The sequence below is a fragment of the Diadema antillarum genome, unplaced genomic scaffold (genome assembly GCF_040938485.1).
Source record: "Diadema antillarum isolate AM-2024a unplaced genomic scaffold, OU_Dant_1.0 seq00000912_RagTag, whole genome shotgun sequence".
NCBI classification, from domain to species: Eukaryota; Metazoa; Echinodermata; class Echinoidea; order Diadematoida; family Diadematidae; genus Diadema; species Diadema antillarum.
In genome coordinates, this window is record NW_027271768.1 from 726,511 (window position 1) to 744,772 (window position 18,262).

At 38.0% G+C, this 18,262-nt stretch overlaps 1 protein-coding gene across 1 annotated transcript in view; it reads left to right on the forward strand.

The window, feature by feature from the left end:
• LOC139741261 (uncharacterized) overlaps positions 1-18,262 on the forward strand; it is a 92,092-nt gene that overhangs the window by 20,057 nt on the left and 53,773 nt on the right. The window lies entirely within an intron of this gene.

An 18,262-nucleotide genomic window follows, 5' to 3' on the forward strand; every position in this document is an offset into this window, starting at 1 on the left:
CTTGCCCACATATCGAATTTGTGATTACACTGATTTTCAAATGTAAGCTCATTGACTTTTTGACTGTTGACGGAGTCGGACTTCACCAATATCAACACTTGACAGCCATCTTTAGATGTTCTGGGGAGTGAATTTGGTGGTCATATAGCTCAAAAGTGTGGAAAGTTATTAAAAGAACACCACAATACTATGTCGACAGTGCTTACAAGGTGAGATACAAAGAAAGAGCACGAAATGACATCGTAGAATTTGACAATGACCTACAATATTTGACCTTGAACGCTGGCACCCACAAGGTGGTAGAAGTAACTTCATCCAATCGTACATACATATGCAAAGTTTCATTTGGATACCTCAAACAGTACTTAAAGGGGAATGAAACCCAAATGTACCCGTGGATTGGAGCAATATCATAAGAACACATAAGTGAACATGGAAAATCGTATGATCCAGTGGAAGTTATGCATTTTTTAAAGTTTCAGTGTCACTTTCATGTATGGAAACGTATATGACGAAAATATCAAGGGAATTCCATAAAATCTGATTCTAAATGAAAAGTGCAAATTGCCTCCACTTATTTGTCGTTGCCATAATGTTAAGGGTAATATTACCCCACCCCCTTCTGGAAGAAGTAAATCAAGTGCTCCTTTTGTAATGCTAGAAACGTGAAACTATGCCTATTTTATTTACATTTCTTTATGTAATTTTCCATGGTTGACGTCAAAGATGTAGCTTTCTCATCTCGTAATGGCGGCACTGAAACTCTAAATATATGTGTATATATAGCTCTTCAACGGATTTTCCGATATTCCTCAATTTGTGACGATGTGTTCAACTGCTAAAGTAATCTCCCTGCATTAACTTGTCCACTTGTACTTTTCGTTTCATTTCCCTTCGTGATACAACGTTGCCATAATCGATAACAGACTGATGTACGAACGGAGGGACAAGCTGAACAACATCATTTCTCTGGTGACAATTCCTTGTAAAAGTATACACCATGAAACTTTAGGCTGGTAAACTATATCAAGACAATTATTGAACAATATTGTTAATGAAATGCCGTAGGTTTTTCTTCCTGATAGTTGCCTGTTCAGATCAAGGCTTGCAATGTACTGCTGAAGTATGCATCGGGTGTTTCTGCCTTGTCTGGGATACTGAAAGCCACAGAGCACAGCAGGCCGGAAACATTGTAGCGAAGGAAGACACGATTGTATACAGGAATTCGGGCAGATTTCACAACCATCCAGCCAAATAGTGCGCAGCATTCACAGTGAAGATTGTGGGATTTAGTCCTGCCAGGTTCTGAAAGAGATTTTGGCATGAATAAATAATGACTGAATAAAATTTCGAAGGAAATAGGTCGTTTACACTATAGGCGGTTTCGTTGCTTACATAAACTAACAGGTTGCAACTATGACCATTGACCAGAAAATGGAAAATTAAATTGATTGCATAGATCTACTTCAGGTTTCTAACGTCTTTTGCTGAAATAATGAGAAATGGTTTTGAAATACCTGCGATATCCAAAACAAAGCAATAATAATATAATATAGGACTCACTTTTTATCACGATCGCTGCGTTTTATTTTGTTTTTGGATGGCTCATCCATTTCAAAACCAATTTTTATCAAATAATCTTTAGAATTCCTCTTAGAATGGCATACTCTCTATTATTTCATAAGTAGGTTCTTGGTATATCACAAAAAGTTAAAAGCCCAAATCCTCACCTCCACCAATACTATACCATCCCTTTAAGCTTTGATATTGGTTTCTAAACAAATCCGCTCGGATAGATTTATTTCAGCTCTTTGTCATATAAGTAAAACATGATAATGTTGCAAAGAAATATTCCTCTTATATTTCTAGTTACAAAGCAGATGGAATTCCCGTCTCCCATAAAAAAATAAAAGTGCAGCACTTACTTGGTTACAGACATACAGCATGTCCTCTCCAGGCAGACGGGGAATTAGGAGACAGCATGCCGACATCACTAAGTTAGAGCTGAAAAAAAAATAGAATAAATGTGGAATAGCCTGAGTAAAGTCATGTTGAAAATAAAAATATGGCGAATTTGGAGTGAGATGAAAATACACACCTTTTATGTAGGCCTGCATACATTTATGACATAGGGCATATTCAAATATTCCCACATTTTTCCTGACCAACTCAAAGTCTTCATAACATAAAATAACAAAGTAAGACAACATCAAATTACATGCCAATTTAACATCAGTTTGCCGTATATTTTACACAGTTAGGAAAGGAGTAAGACTTATAGACCTCAGCCATTCAGCCGTTGCTGAGCTTGCCACAGATGATGGTCCGGGTGCTGGCCATGGCAATGGGTGTAATGATGCCCATTATGGTTGACACCTCTAATTCTGCTACCACACACACAAAAAAGTGAAAATATAGCCCCCTCTACTTATTCATAACATTGATTTGATTTACTTTGATAATACTGGTTACAGAAAAGAAGATTACCCCCCCCCCCCCAAAAAAAAAAAATAATAATAATAATAATAAATAAAATAATATAAAATAAAATAAATAATATATAAATAAATAAATGAATAAAAAATGAAAAAAAATGAAGATTCTTGCGGGGTAGAGATGCTGCCTGTATGAGTTACAATCCATCATGGAGTTTTCAGGAAAAAGTCCAAAAAAAAAAAAAAACTGAGAAGACGTAGAACGGAAAAGGCAAAAATTAATGATCGCAATGGTCCACTTGAGTAACATATCTCTCGATTATAGATGGTATCAAAAATTGCACTATAGTCTTATCAAATTTTCCGCAACCCACTAAACGGTGACTACGTTATAGTAACTGATAAAACTGCGTTCATGTGTAATAATACGCTTTCATATAATATACTTCACGGATATCACATGCTGAAAATCTAGATGAATCAATAACCTGAAAATACATATACAAGTGCACATGTATTACGGATTAATCCATTAATGAAACTTACATATTCTGTTGACATCGTTGAGGAATCACTCTGTCCTTCAGAATTGCATATCAGTTTACGTGATCAGGAGAATGCGCGCAAATTATTGTATCTTGCTTGAATACCTGAAAAGGAAAATCAAGTGTCATGAGTTCAAGGCCACTGTTCATGCGTGTGTAATAATTTTGCAGAAGAGCTAACTTATGTAAATGTGACTACATAACTCTCTCCATGGCAGCTTAATGTATAGTTCAATTTTTATGCACTGCCTTGCTGCATACAGGGTGTACTTAAGTCCACCACTTACACTACCTGACTACAGAGAATTATCCCAGCATAAAGATAAGCGTGCAATGTTTGCCATTATAAGTTTAGTTAGTACACTAGTCTATTTATCCAATTATTTATCTAATTATTCATCAACTTCAGTTCCGTTCCTTTTATTCGTTATTAATCAAATGTGGTATGGCACGACGCGATGTATTATCCTTGGGGATGTGTGTTTGTGTTGGGGGAGGGGAGGTGGCGTAAAGGTTATGTTAAGGATACACTTCCTATAGGAATATCCGATTCCACGTTTTCTTAACTATTTTGTTTTGTTGTTGATCGGTAAATATAAAGAATTACTTGAAATTTGTGATTATGTATGTGTTCACTGTATTGTGAGTATAAATTATGCTTGTATAATTGTGTATGTAGTAAAAATTGTGTCATTTATAATGTGTACATGTACATGAATATATGTGAGTTTATGCATGTATGTAGATATTCCTATATGCACGCCCATGTACCAACAAAAAGAATTTCCTAAATGAACAATAAATGAATCTGAAATCTGAAATCGGAATGCCATGACGTCTTTAGCAAGACATTTTGTCGCTAAAGCTGCTCTAATTCCACAGAATGGTTACGAAACAAAACAAAATAGAACAGAAAACAGCACGCATAAAACTAGCCAGTTTTAACAGAACTCTAAAATGAACATTTTAATATTACTGCCTGCAAGCCTACATTATAAGACATGGCTATACAACCAAAAACATAACAGATACAAGAAATTTGATGAAGGGTAATATCGAGAGTAAGGCCTTGGTCGAGAACATTGTGGATATTTCAGATCATGCTTTACGATGATGTTTTAACTCACCATTTTCCACGTGGTAGGAATCTGCGGGGTCTTGATATTATGAAGTGGACAAAATAATTTTGAAGTCAGAGTTGCAGTAAGCCGCTACGAAAAGCCTCAGAAGAGCTGATCTGCTATGGAAATGGAATTTGCGCTAGATGCTCAGCTCAAACACGCATGAACGAGCTGTACAATGAGCCATCTGGGAGTCAACTTATGTGCACATAAGTTTGCACGACTCAACAATTCATTGAATTCATAAATCATGTTCAAGAAAAGAATGAACATGCCCACACCAGGTGACTAAACTACTGGGTCCGTGAACTGACACTCTAGGAAACATCCATGTCATTATTTTGCATCGAATGTATTCTATGGATTAATAGGCGTTTAAAAAAAAATCCACTTTTGATTCTTAATAATTCAGTAACTATATATCAGATAACGCTATCATTGATATGGGAGATAGTTGTATAGTGTACAATTTCGTTGGATGTGGTTTAAAACACAAATCAGTTTCATGAAATCCATGATCAATTTTACAGTTAGGTTACAGATTTTGCTCTATTTCCAACCCTCTGTACAAAATTTTCACTCTGCACAGGGGTCAATGGGTGTGTATGGGAGTATGTGGTTAACACCCTGACATTGGTGTTGAACAATAGCCAGGGTTTTAATGCTTTATTATTTATTCATGAGAAATTCCACTATCACAGCTAGTCTTTATTCATTCTAAAATGTGGTGTTTGCAAGCACACGGAAACATGTGCTTACATTTTTCATGTGCAGCATTTTACCCTTAGGCTTTACCGTGCATGAATCCATGAAAAAAAAAAAAGGGGGGGGGGGAAATCAACCCTTACAAATAAATCGTGTAGTTTGCACCCTTATATATCCGCGAGTTTGCTCTCTAAATGATTTTAGTTTATCATTTCCTTTACGTTCACTTAATAAAATATGCATACATAAAATGTGACAATGGTATGAATAAAATGACAATGTGACAAACAAACAAACAAAGCAAACAAACAGCAAAAGATATCAAGTGAAGGGGTGAGTGAGAAGGCAATTGGCCTTATTTAAAACTAATCCCGGAAAAGTAAATACATTGTATATACAGAGAAAAATATTGGCACACACACACACACAAACACACACACACACTCACACATACACACACATGCATACACAGACAAAAACATGGACCAGCGCATATTAGCAATACACAAGATGTCATTTTCACAAACACACCCTATCTTGCTAGTCTCTTATAAATTCGTAAAATGATATTGGTAACTTCCAGAAAACCTTTCAAGTAAAATACGTTTTAAAGCTTCCTTAAAACTTTGTACCGTTTTCTTACATTTCACATCAGAGTGGATGGAATTCCAGATTTGAGGGCCTTGAAAAAATATTGACTTTTTTTTCTGTCCCGAGATCGAGTCGCAACGAAAATCTTTAGCGTGTAGTGGGGTTTGATTCCATCATCGCACAGTAAGCATGCAGGGAATGCTGTGACATATTCCATTTCGATTGGTCAATACCAGACGAGCAGTCAAGTATTCTTCGTTAGCTTGTTCGCAGACCCTTTCATCAAAGACTCAACTTCATTTAAAGATGCTCCGATGAATGATTATGAAATTATGGAAGAACATCAAGTTTTATGATGTCTTTAAAAAAACATGTACATAGTAGCACCACGACGGTATGCAATATTGTATTCAAGTGTCAATCAACACCATATGGGTCTTTCTTTGAGACTTGTTATGGGCTCAATATTGCACCTTAGCAAGAATGAACCACAAACAGGAAGATATGTCTTTGTAATGGTAATTACGTTTCGACATTCCAACCAATAAGAGATAGGTTAGGTGAATGTTAAAGACACGGGGATACACGAATAGAAATTGCTCAAAAAAAAATGAAATAAAACGAATATTATTCTAATAGGCATGCCTGGGCAGTAATCTGATGTTTCTATTGATAGAGAATTCTATTTGAAGATTCATATCAGTTTGCTTTGTCGGAATCATGAGGAAAAGTGATAAAATAAACCGGCTATCCAGGGTACAGTTTAAACACTTTCACATGAAACAGCTCTGATTAACACTTTTGCACAATAATATTTCTGTTCAGAATTGACTTTTGTTTTATATGTTTTTATCTTAAAGTATAGGATTTCATTTGAAGCAAAATATAGCCAAAATTATGTAAACGTCCAAAATGAATCTTCAGATTGCTCAGTGAGACGGCGGCATCGAATCCCGATCAGCGAAGGCACAAAATTAATGCACCTGTGGAATTGTTTTGTACAGCAATAGAAATCTGACGACTATTTGAATAATTACATCCAGTTGGAACTTCATCTGTTAAACCTCCTAGGTTATGTGTACAATGTGATTGGTCAATACCAGACAAGCAATCAGGTATTCTACTTTTGTTTTTTTAGTAGACCCCTTTCATCATGGACTCAAAAAAATTTGAAAATATACTCTCGATGAATGATTATAGAATATGAAAGAAATTTAAGTTTCCTGATATCAAAAAATATATGTTCATAATATCAGCACAAGGATATGTAATATTGCATTTTAGTGCCGAGCAACACCATAGGATGGCCTTTGTTTTGAGACTAGTTTGGGGCGTAATATTGCACCGTCAATGACCGTGGCAAGATCGAACCCAAAATGAACCATATAAGAAGCAAAGTTCCACCATTTTCTCAAATCGTGTAGTTTGCACCCATTTTCGCGACTTCGAACCCTTCTAGCTCCCTTATTGAACCTTTTTTTCTTAGTGTGTACGAGTCTATGGCTTTGCAGAATAGAATTTTTTCGTGTTTTTTGTTTGTTTGTTTGTTTGTTTCTGCGTCTCGTTCCTTTGTGTTCTCCTCCTCGGCAAACGATAATGATATTACTGGAAGTTAGACTTGTTATTTGTGTGTGTGCGTTTTATTCCTTCTGTTAAAAATAAGGGAGATTTATAATATACCATATTGCCCAGAGCCTGTTATTCCAGTGAAGCAAAATGCCTATCAATAATGGTATCCTCCACCTGTGTAATTGTTTGATAAGATGGAATGACTGTACTCCTATCATACACGTAATCATATATTTTTGTAAGTGCTCGTGTTTATATTCGGATGTGAACATTACCGACTTTGTCATAATGAGTCAATTCGAACATTGGGAAAGATAAAACAGACTTAAACTCAAACAATGTCGCACTGTGAAAGTTTTGGCAGAAAACTTTGTGGCTATTGGAGACGAGGTAAGAGCAGTTTGAAAGATTTATTCAAACGACTTTGAGGAACTTGAGTTGGTCTCGATAATAAACACTGCCAAATCTGTCCTCCCTTCAGCCATCAACTCTCTGCTCTCCCTTTTAAAACACTCTTCTCGCTAAATTAGAGGACAATCCCGGCCTCTTCAGTTTCTTGCACTGCGCCACCGGAGCACTCTAGGGGAAGGCGAGTAGTCTCCACTCGCTCCTCATTTAGCTCGTTTATAATCTGTAAATGTCTTAAATTTCTGCCCTGCTCTCTGCCCCCGCCCCTCACCCCTCCCTGTCGGTCTACCTATTCATTGAATCGTTCTTATCAAATTTAGAATCGCGCGTACGTCGTCTGCAGCGGCCTAAGCTGTATCGCTAAAGCTCCCCGAAACTGCAATGAATATCAATTGTAGGTACCGTTTGTTGATGGGCGACAAGGAATGCTCATCTTATTGGCTAAATTTGTCTCTTCTTTTCTGCAGGTAAAGAACAACAACAAGAACAACAAGAACAACAAACAAATACCAAAATCCGTTTGGGTCAAGACTAGTGGTTAGCGAAACGAATCCCTAAAGATCTCTATACTCTTGGAACCCTCCTCGTCTGTCTATAGGCCTATGTCTATATCTCCCCCCCCCCCTTTCGCTTCCATTTTTTTTCTCTCAGTTTAATTACGTTAGATTTATCCAAATATGGCGACCAGTACTCACTCACGGTATCTTAAAATAAAACATAATTATGAGCGTTGATGATGAACAATGGAAAAGTGTCAAGATTTCAATAAGAACGTCAATAATGTGACAATTTTGTTGTTTTGTTTTATAATGTTTTTTGATTTTTTTAAAGATTTTAGTTTTTACTCTATATCTCCATCTCATGCGTAAGGCACTATTCTTTCAAGCAAATTGTGATAACTACATGTCAGTGAAGGAAGATGCTTGTACATATTTCTGTGATGGTATTCATCTGTAGCATTAAAAGATGTCCAAAAAAAAAACAGCAGATAAATAAACAAACAAATGAATGCATTGTTGAGCGCGAGAGAACAAAACAGCAGCTAAGGACAGACTTGATCTTCTCATTATCTGACACTAGTCGCAGAAAAATGCAGCCCAAGGTGGGAACCACTGGACGATAACTCTTGTTTTCGTTTTGTTTTGTTTTTTCGTTCATGAAATCATCCTATCTCCCTATCAAATCCATGCATGAATCAAGTTCCTTAACATTCTAATTAACTTGTACCAGAGCATCCGCTGCTCCGCTGAATGCAGCGCTGTATAGTCGTAATAAATGTAACTCGCTGGGTCGACGGGGAAAATAAAGATTGAAAGTTCCCTCCTTATTTTAGTCCAACAGGCCAATTCAAACACTTCGTCAATGATCACTCGAAAGAACCGTTTTAGGATTGTCTACGTCACCATGCTGTCAAGTATATATCTGCCTTTGAATGGTCGAGGGTACGCTGTCATGGACGGGATACCTTGTGTATACATAGATTCATGCCAGCGCAGACGCACTCTTGTATACTGCTCGAAGAGAAGACTTCTTTATTACTCTGTAAAGTCTGGTCTGACTAACCTTAGCCTTTAAGTCGTCACGGCCAGTGAAAGAAATTGTTTAGCAGTGTTGGATGCACTGGCGTAGCCAGGGGGGGGGGGGGGGCGATGGGGGCGGTCGCCCCCCCTAAGATTTGGACCGGGGATTTGGGAGGCGGAAAAAAAAAATGCGTGTATACTGTATGCATGCACATGAAGCGGGTCTCCTTTGCAACCTTTCATCAAATAAGATATTTTTTTTTTAATATTTCACTCAAAGTGTGCACCAGATCGTTGAATTTCAATTCAAAATATGCAAAATCTCTCGTGCTTGGGAGGGGGTATCCCCCTCCCAAACCCTCCCCCTCTGTGCCTCTTTCCCCAGCCAAGTACACTTTTTAGATTTACAAAAAATTCTGAATAATTCTGAGTGCACAAGACTTATCACTTATATTCCGAAAACTGAAGGTTCCCTCATGTATCTTAAGGGGAATTTCCCCTTTTAATCGACCCTTTCCTCCCTCAGCCCCCCCCCCCCAAGAAAAAAAAAATCAGTTTTTTTTTTTTTTGGTGATTTCTCAAATGTTGATTCCATCAAATATGCGTATACGAGATATCTCAATTTCAACCTTAAAAAGATAAAAGCTCCATCGGAAGGGAAGGGTGGAGATAACACTCGCCCACGCCTTCTCCCTGCTCGCCCCCCCCCCCCCCCCCCGGCCATGCAAAGAAGTAGACTGTGGCTATACCCAGATCGCTTTATTTCAATTCTAAAAACGCAAAAGCTCCGCGAGCGGGAAGGGGAATCCCCCTTCCCCTAAGCTCTATACCTCACTAGACTTTATACATACGCACAGATGGTGCACATTCGGAATAAGAGCTAAATTCCGTGATTTTAATTCTTCGATGAAAAAGTATTGCACCAAAAATTTGCACCAGATCGCTGAATTTCAGGTCTGAAAACGCAAAATCACCTTCGTGTGGGAGGGGATATGCCCCTATCTACACCCTCGTGTGCATGCTTTTTCTGTTTGATTGCTGAACAGACAGCGTTCATGATATTCAGTGTATGAATTAATACAAGAAGACTAGTGTATCTAAATTATACCATTTTATGGGCAAATTGTTCAATAATAATCTACACTAAAATATACTGCAACCTTAAACAAGTGGGACTGTTTCAACTCGTTAAAACACGCAAAAACATGCATCAAATTGCACCATTTGCAACATCAAAATGCAAAAAGTTCTCGCCGTGGGAGGGGGGACACCCCCCTCCCACACCCTCCCCTACCCCCTCGCTCGATCCGGTCGCTCGGGTTCAGTCGCGTTCATGATATTCAGTGAAGAGAATTAATACAACAAGTGTATCTAAATTATACCATTTTATAGGCAAATTGTTCAATAATAATCTACACTAAAATATACTGCTACCTTAAACAAGTGGGACTGTTTCACGTCGATGAAACACGCAAAAACATGCATCAAATTGCACCATTTGCAAAATCAAAATGCAAAAAGTTCTTACCGTGGGAGGGGGGACACCCCCCTCCCACACCCTCCCCTCCCCCTCGCTCGCTCCGCTCGCTCGGGTTCAGTGGCGTTCATAATATTCAGTGAAAAGAATTAATACAAGAAGTGTATTTGAATTATACCATTTTATAGGCAAATTGTTCAATAATAATCTACACTAAAATATACTGCTACCTTAAACAAGTGGGACTGTTTCACGTCGATAAAACGCGCAAAAACATGCATCAAATTGCACCATTTGCAACATCAAAATGCAAAAAGTTCTTACTGTGGGAGGGGGGACACCCCCCTCCCACACCCTCCCCTCCACCCTCGCTCGCTCTGCTCGCTCGGGTTCAGTCACGTTCATGATATTCAGTGAAAAGAATTAATACAAGAAGTGTATCTAAATTATACCATTTTATAGGCAAATTGTTCAATAATAATCTACACTAAAATAAACTGCTACCTTAAACAAGTGGGAATATTTCACGTCGATAAAACGCGCCAAAAACATGCATCAAATTGCACCATTTGCAACATCAAAATGCAAAAAGTTTTTACTGTGGGAGGGGGACACCCCCCTCCCACACCCTCCCCTACCCCCTCGCTCGCTCCGCTCGCTCGGGTTCAGTCTCGTTCATGATATTCAGTGAAAAGAATTAATACAAGAAGTGTATCTAAATCATACCATTTTATAGGCAATTGTTCAATAATAATCTACATCAAAATAAACTGCTACCATAAACAAGTGGGACTGTTTCACGTCGATAAAACGCGCAAAAACATGCATCAAATTGCACCATTTACAACATCAAAATGCAAAAAGTTCTTACTGTGGGAGGGGGGACACCCCCCTCCCACACCCTCCCCTACCCCCTCGCTCGCTCCGCTCGCTCGGGTTCAGTCGCGTTCATGATATTCAGTGAAAAGAATCAATACAAGAAATGTATCTAAATTATACCATTTTATAGGCAAATTGTTCAATAATAATCTACATCAAAATAAACTGCTACCATAAACAAGTGGGACTGTTTCACGTCGATAAAACGCGCAAAAACATGCATCAAATTGCACCATTTACAACATCCAAATGCAAAAAGTTCTTACCTTGGGAGGGGGGACACCCCCCTCCCACACCCTCCCCCCCCCCCCCTCGCTCGCTCCGCTCGCTCGGGCTCGGTCGCTTCGCTCCCTCGCAGACTAACCGCCCCCCCTAAGATGAAATCCTGGCTACGCCGTTGGATGAGCCTACACGTTTTCACTGATCTCTGATGTTTTGGAATTATTGGTATAATGCTATGAGAAAAAAAAATCCAGAAAAACAGAAATGTGAAGAGTTAGTAGTATACACTGAAGAGGTAGCTACTAATATGATATTAGTAAGTTGTAACATACACCTCCTTACACTTAAGAATGTGAAACCTTGCAAAGCATTGAAACATTGTCGTGTTATAAAGTTTTGATAAAATGAATAATGAACGTTACTTTAAAAAGAAATGACATTAATCATTGATTCAATCACAGAATGTTCAGACAGCCTGATATACTTTATTGTAATCGTTTATTAACGTTAAATCTTGTTGTTCTGGCTTTTTGTTTTAACGGTGTGTATCACTCAGGATTGAGTATTTGCGCCATTATACTTTCTTTAATGAAAAGGAAGTTTACTAGTCTTTCTCAAGCCGTTTTGCTTACTTTAAGAGAGTACCATGAGTTGTTAAGCATTGAATGTTGGAACATGTCGAAGAGAAAGTTACGATAATTTCTTTGTCGAATCGCAGTCGGCATTGCTCTCCCTGAGTACCTGCCAAAAATGATCACCAGAGCGTTTGTTATGTGACAACTTTTCGCTTGGTCTAAAGGAAGAGTTTTTTATATAAAACAGTCCAAGGATGTATAAACACTGCATGAGCAGGGTTTACAAAAGTTAGTCAGGACATCATGATTATGAGTTCTAGAGCCATATACCCCAAGCCACGGTCCTCCGGCCTTGTGGGATTAGAAGCCAGTCTTTGTGACTTTATTGAACAAACCTAGAAATCATCTCGCTACTTAAAGAAAAAAAGTCCCCAGCAAGATTTCATCACTCCAGCATTAGAAAAGGCACCGACTCCTGGTTCAAGGAAAATCTTTGAGTTCATGATACTTCTCGAGGGTTACCAGTAATGACCACTGACGTTACGTCCCACTTCAAGTCTCGTGATGAGGACGGCAGGATTTGTTCACCTGATTACCAAATCTTTTTTTTTTTGCATTCGTAAAAGCAAAACGAAATTACGCCTATTCTTTCCCTTTGTCTGTTCAACATGCAACATTATAAACCTGATCGTGTCGTATTTTGATAACAATGTTCGACAGATTTGACCCGCGGGGTATGACAGGCTGGCTCCCTGAAAGCTAACTAACTCGATATGGCACTCCATTTTGCGTCTTGAGTGCATTGTACGGTAATCCCGTTCTTGTAGTTTGTTATATAGCAATCCAGCAGAGCATGAGTGCGCGTCGACCCTCATCCGTCTGATTAGGAAATTGATCTCTTTTTTTTTTTATAAACTTCAGTTCAACGTTCTACTATCTTTGACCTCTACGTAATGACTTTTCGTGTTACGTAAAAGTTCATATCCCTAGAGACGTTGACAATCAGTGTTTGAATTTGTCTGGGTGTTTGTCTAGGGATAGTTAGGTTTTTATTCTTAGTTCATGTAATTCATTTTGAGAATTTAGTTTCAAGTACAAATAGGTAGTTCAATGATATAATATGTATAATTGTTTTACTATACTATGTTGGGGGATGCACCCTATAAACATCACTTCTTCAGCATTTCTCGCCATCTCCTGCATTTTCTAAACTTCAGAATGTTCTTTATGCTTTTTCTTTTTCACTCTATCATTAGTATATCAATAAATTTCACTTATCATGTTTTGTAATGTTGTCATAATATGTACTTATATGTTATGTGAAAAGAAAAAAAAAGGATTTACAAGTTCTGTTGGAGATTGAAAAAAAAAATGAATGAGTGAATGAATTACGTGTCAAGGATTATTCAATCACTCACAAGCCATACTTTCATATTACTTTAAAAAAATCATTTCCGCCGCAGATTTTCGTAACTTCCTTTATGGCCCAACATGTTTTTCTCGTCCAAAGCAACATCTGAAAATACATATCCTCTAAACTTGAAATATTTATGACTTGTTGCGTGGACGTTTTTTGAGATGCTACTGAGCACGTTTACTGTAATCACGCCATATGTAAAGCTTAAGGGTAATCGACAGGTACCTCATGCACATTTCGCGCTCCATATACTTCGCCAATATACCCGCAGACGATCAATAATGTCACACTAAGTGGCTCATTGGACCAAAGGAAGGTGTAGATAAAGAGGGTTACTGGCTAACTTAGCTAGCTGATGATCGTTAAGGGGATAGCCGCACCATGGTAACAGAGCAGCGGAACATTATCCACACCTATAGAATGTTCTGCGAATTCATCCACCAACCGATCATTCTGGATAATAAGCAAGTGAACCCTCCTCGCAGTCAAATCGGAGGGTTTCGCTGGTAATGAATACTTAATGCAACCACTCGCCAACATCTCCGGCAATTTCATATCAAAAAGCCTTTTGAAATTTACAAGAAAGAGCAAAGCGCAGAAGCGCGACAAGTCCAATGCGGTTATCAATGCGGCTTGCCGCAGAAATAGACATACCAAAAGCTTGGTAAAATTCTGAAGGAAAATTAAAAAAGACTTTATTGCATTTGCTCTCCACCTACAGAATGTTCGTATTCATGGAGGTATTTCAGGGACATTCAACTGTCTTCTCCCGATAGATTTTACACATCAGTGCAAAGAGATTGCACACAGAATATTCATGTGACAGGTCGACGAACTCAAAACGGAAGAGGATACCAGTAGGTACGTAATGTGTCGAATGTGCGTGACGTCACAGAGAGTGATCTCGCACGACGATTTCGTCCTTCCCTCATTACGCAGGGCCGCTCTGTTTAGGGCTTGGGGCACGTATCGCCTGAGCAGCATACCTAAACACTGGAGAGATATTAGAAGATGGCAAGGAGAATGAAGGCTGAAATAATATCAGTGTCAATGGGAAACATTTAATATGACATCTTTTCGCAGATCAAAATGGTTTCTTGTCATGGGCTTGTCACGTGGATTGATGATATACTCCCTCCCTTGAGAGTATGAACCATCGCAAGTAATAAATCATTGTTTTCAATAAAGCACAGGAAATCCCTTCGACTTTTCTGCACATAAATCAATTAGACAACAATTCCCATACATGCAAAAAGTTAATGTTCACTTCGTAAATTTCAATACTGGTATTTATTCTTACTCAAGGGAATGTCAATACAATATTATATTTAATATGTCATCTTCCCTGCAGCACTTCCTAAATAAATGACCGGATAGAGCAACGCCCCGGTAGCACGTATTTACACTTCTTCCTCCTAGTCCTAGCTACATTATGTTGCCAACTAAAGAGCAGGGGAGTTCAGACTTCATTTTTTATACATAATGACTCTATGTGTGGTAGATTAGGACAATCGTAAGTGTCAAAAATTTGAATGTAAATCTGAGAAGAATGCGTGCATTCATCGTCATCACTCTAACCATCATCATCATCATCATCATTAGTATCATCATCATCATCATCATCACCATCATGATCAGCATCATCATCATCGGCATCATCATCATTATCATTTATCCTCATTATCATCATCATCATCATCATTATCATCATCATCATCATCATCTTCATTTATCGTCATCATCATCGTCATTACCATCATCATCATTACCATCATCATCATCATCATTATCATCTACATCTTCATCATCATCGTCGTCATCATCAATAAGTATCACGTCTGTTCCAAACATTGGCGCCCATGGCCCTCCAGCCAGTTTTAGTCGATTTCCCGCAGTTTAAGGAAATCTGCCCAACTGTTTAAGGTCTGAAGATGTGTGTGCGATGTTCTCTTCCTTCCTTCGTTTTCCTTGGATTTTCAAGCTAAAACTAGGCTAGACTATTTTCATCTTTGATCTACGCATGTCCTACAAATGCCATGTACTCCCCCCTCCCCCCCCCTCCCCCCTCCCCCCCTCCCCCCCCCCCCTCCCATCTGACGAGAGGTGTAACTCATATTGTTCTCACAACGACGTTACTTGTTACTTTTTAAGTGCATGATGCAAACATTGTCCTTCCCTAAATCCACAACTCGGTTGCCTCCAAGTTTCCCTCAGTGGCCCTTGCTGATTGCCCAACACTTACAATCACATTACTTAGAACTGGCCACGTACGTGCTTTCATTTTTTATTTTATTTTTTTTTTTTGCGCGCGCTAGCCAAGCAACAGAGCGTAGGTACGTTTCTGCTGGTATTTGTCATTGTGTATTTCATCTTGTCAAATGTGTCCTATACCACACCTATTGCCTTCGTTATTTAATTACTACATCTACTGGGAATATATACGCCTATAGGAAATTCTCCTGAGCAGATTTCTGGTATTTGACAGGTATTGATGCTCTTATTTGTAACATTCGACAATATTACACATTCAATTTTTTGATATGTTTTGATTATTTGTAAAATTCGGCATATGAAACTATAAATAAAAACTTCCAGACACAAACAAGCGAACAAATACACAAACAAACAAACACTTTTACCCTTTGTCTTTTTTGTACGGCATATTTCAAACGTTCATCATTCCGGACGAGTTTAGTTCATTCCCATCTACTTTGTAGTGGTGATTATTATCGCTACCTTTTCTTTTTCTTCTTTTTTTTCAGGTCACCAGGCCTTCTTCTTGTTTTTGTTTTCTTTACTGCTTACAGGCAATCCTTTGTTTCCAATATACGCCACTATCTACTCGCTTCTTGTAGATTAGAGAGAAAGATATTGGCAAGAAGATGATGCGGGTTGCTACGCTTGTCTGGAAGCTATAGATGAAACGAATTATATATGGTTGAATTCAAGAGATAACACAAAAAGAGAACAAATAGAACCCCGCCCCTTTTGCCAGGGAGCAATCGGGAAGAATAACAAGATGTAATCACCGAAATCTACCAAGCAAACGCACGCAAGGTCTCCGGTTGCTAAGCAACGGATATCCATAGAAGACCTTCATGAAAAAAGGTGAATTTTCTTTTCTCCCATTTCCAGGCCAAAGTACTTGCGATGAAAGATGGGTTTGGCATCCCTGCGTATGTTCTTTGAACTACAATTCTTGAATGTCTAGATTGTTGAAATTTCGAATTGTCAGATTTGAGTGATCGACGCCATAAAATGATGATGGCAACGAAAATGTAACAAACTGTAAATGATTAATGATGTACAGACGTGGAAATCCATAATACATTTAATTTCGATAACATTCACAAATATACCACGACTCCAATGAATTATGATAATTCTAGGAAATACAATATGAAAAATGAGAACCACAATCACACTGTCTATTTTTCAAAGGGGCTTTTATTGGCAAAAACATAATGATTAATTGTATATAAAACAAGCAAAGGTGATATACGAATACAAACTATATCAAATGATACGTATACTAAACATACTGCAATTGTATACCACGAAAAATAGTGATAGATATACGTCTACATGTTTGGTGATTTTATCTGTGTGACGTTATAGGTTGTTTGAAGTAAGCTTCAATGTACGAATACATAATGAGATCGCCTGCCCGTACAAAGTAAGCTCATGTAGGCCTGTGTGTGAGTTTCTATATGCTCCTTTGTGTGCGCGTATAATTCTTCAATTTTGATTTCACAGATTACATTTAATATGACTGTTGATATGAGGATGTTTCTGTCTAGAATACAGACGTGTTGCATTGGAAACCTATTTTTTATTCTTCAAGCCCCTCTGAGAGAGAGAGAGAGAGAGAGAAAGAAAGAGATAGAGATAGACAGAGAGTTAAATTTATCAACTTATGCTTTTATCCTAAGTAGATCGATGTGCATACTTAACTCAAATAAGCATTTCTGCAGATTCATACAATATTCGAGAAGTTCAAGTTCTGGGAAGGAATGGGTTAAGCTACAGGGATTTATGCCTGTCGAAATGAGGTCTTGCTCCTTTCTGCGAACAGTTCGCTGCCACTTTGGATCTACTTCGCGAGACAACTTTGATAGCAGTCCAGATTTAAAGAACTCTTGTGATTATCCTGTCACTTTCGCATATGATAGACAAAATGTTCGATAACAAACAAATTATTCTCACCCCTCGTGGCATATCGTTCGGACGCTGGAGATATATTGGCAATAAAAAGCAACAACACACGATGAGGACTCAAATATATTCATAGCCAGCACCATTCACTGACACTTTAATCTTACCATCCATCCTGGTAGCTATATTTATTATACTTGTAATGTATATATGATATAAATGTAATCTGTACTGGAAATGAGTTGGTCGCTGTGCTAATGCTCATTGATTGATAGAAGGGCGGGCCAATGCAAAGCGCTAAACAGAAAAAAAGATCATTAAGTATAACTTGAAATTCAGACCGAAGCTGACAAAATTTTGATGTAAAAGCCATGTGTAAATTTGTAGCTATATGTCACACACACACACGCACACACACACACATACACACATACACACACACATACACACACACACACACACACACACACACATATATATATATATATATATAAATATATATATATATATATATATATATATATATATATATATATATATACATATATACATATGTATATATATAAACTGAAAGCACGATTACTACTGTCCTCAATATTCCGGAGGATGAATAAACCTGCATTAACATCTGATAATAATTTTG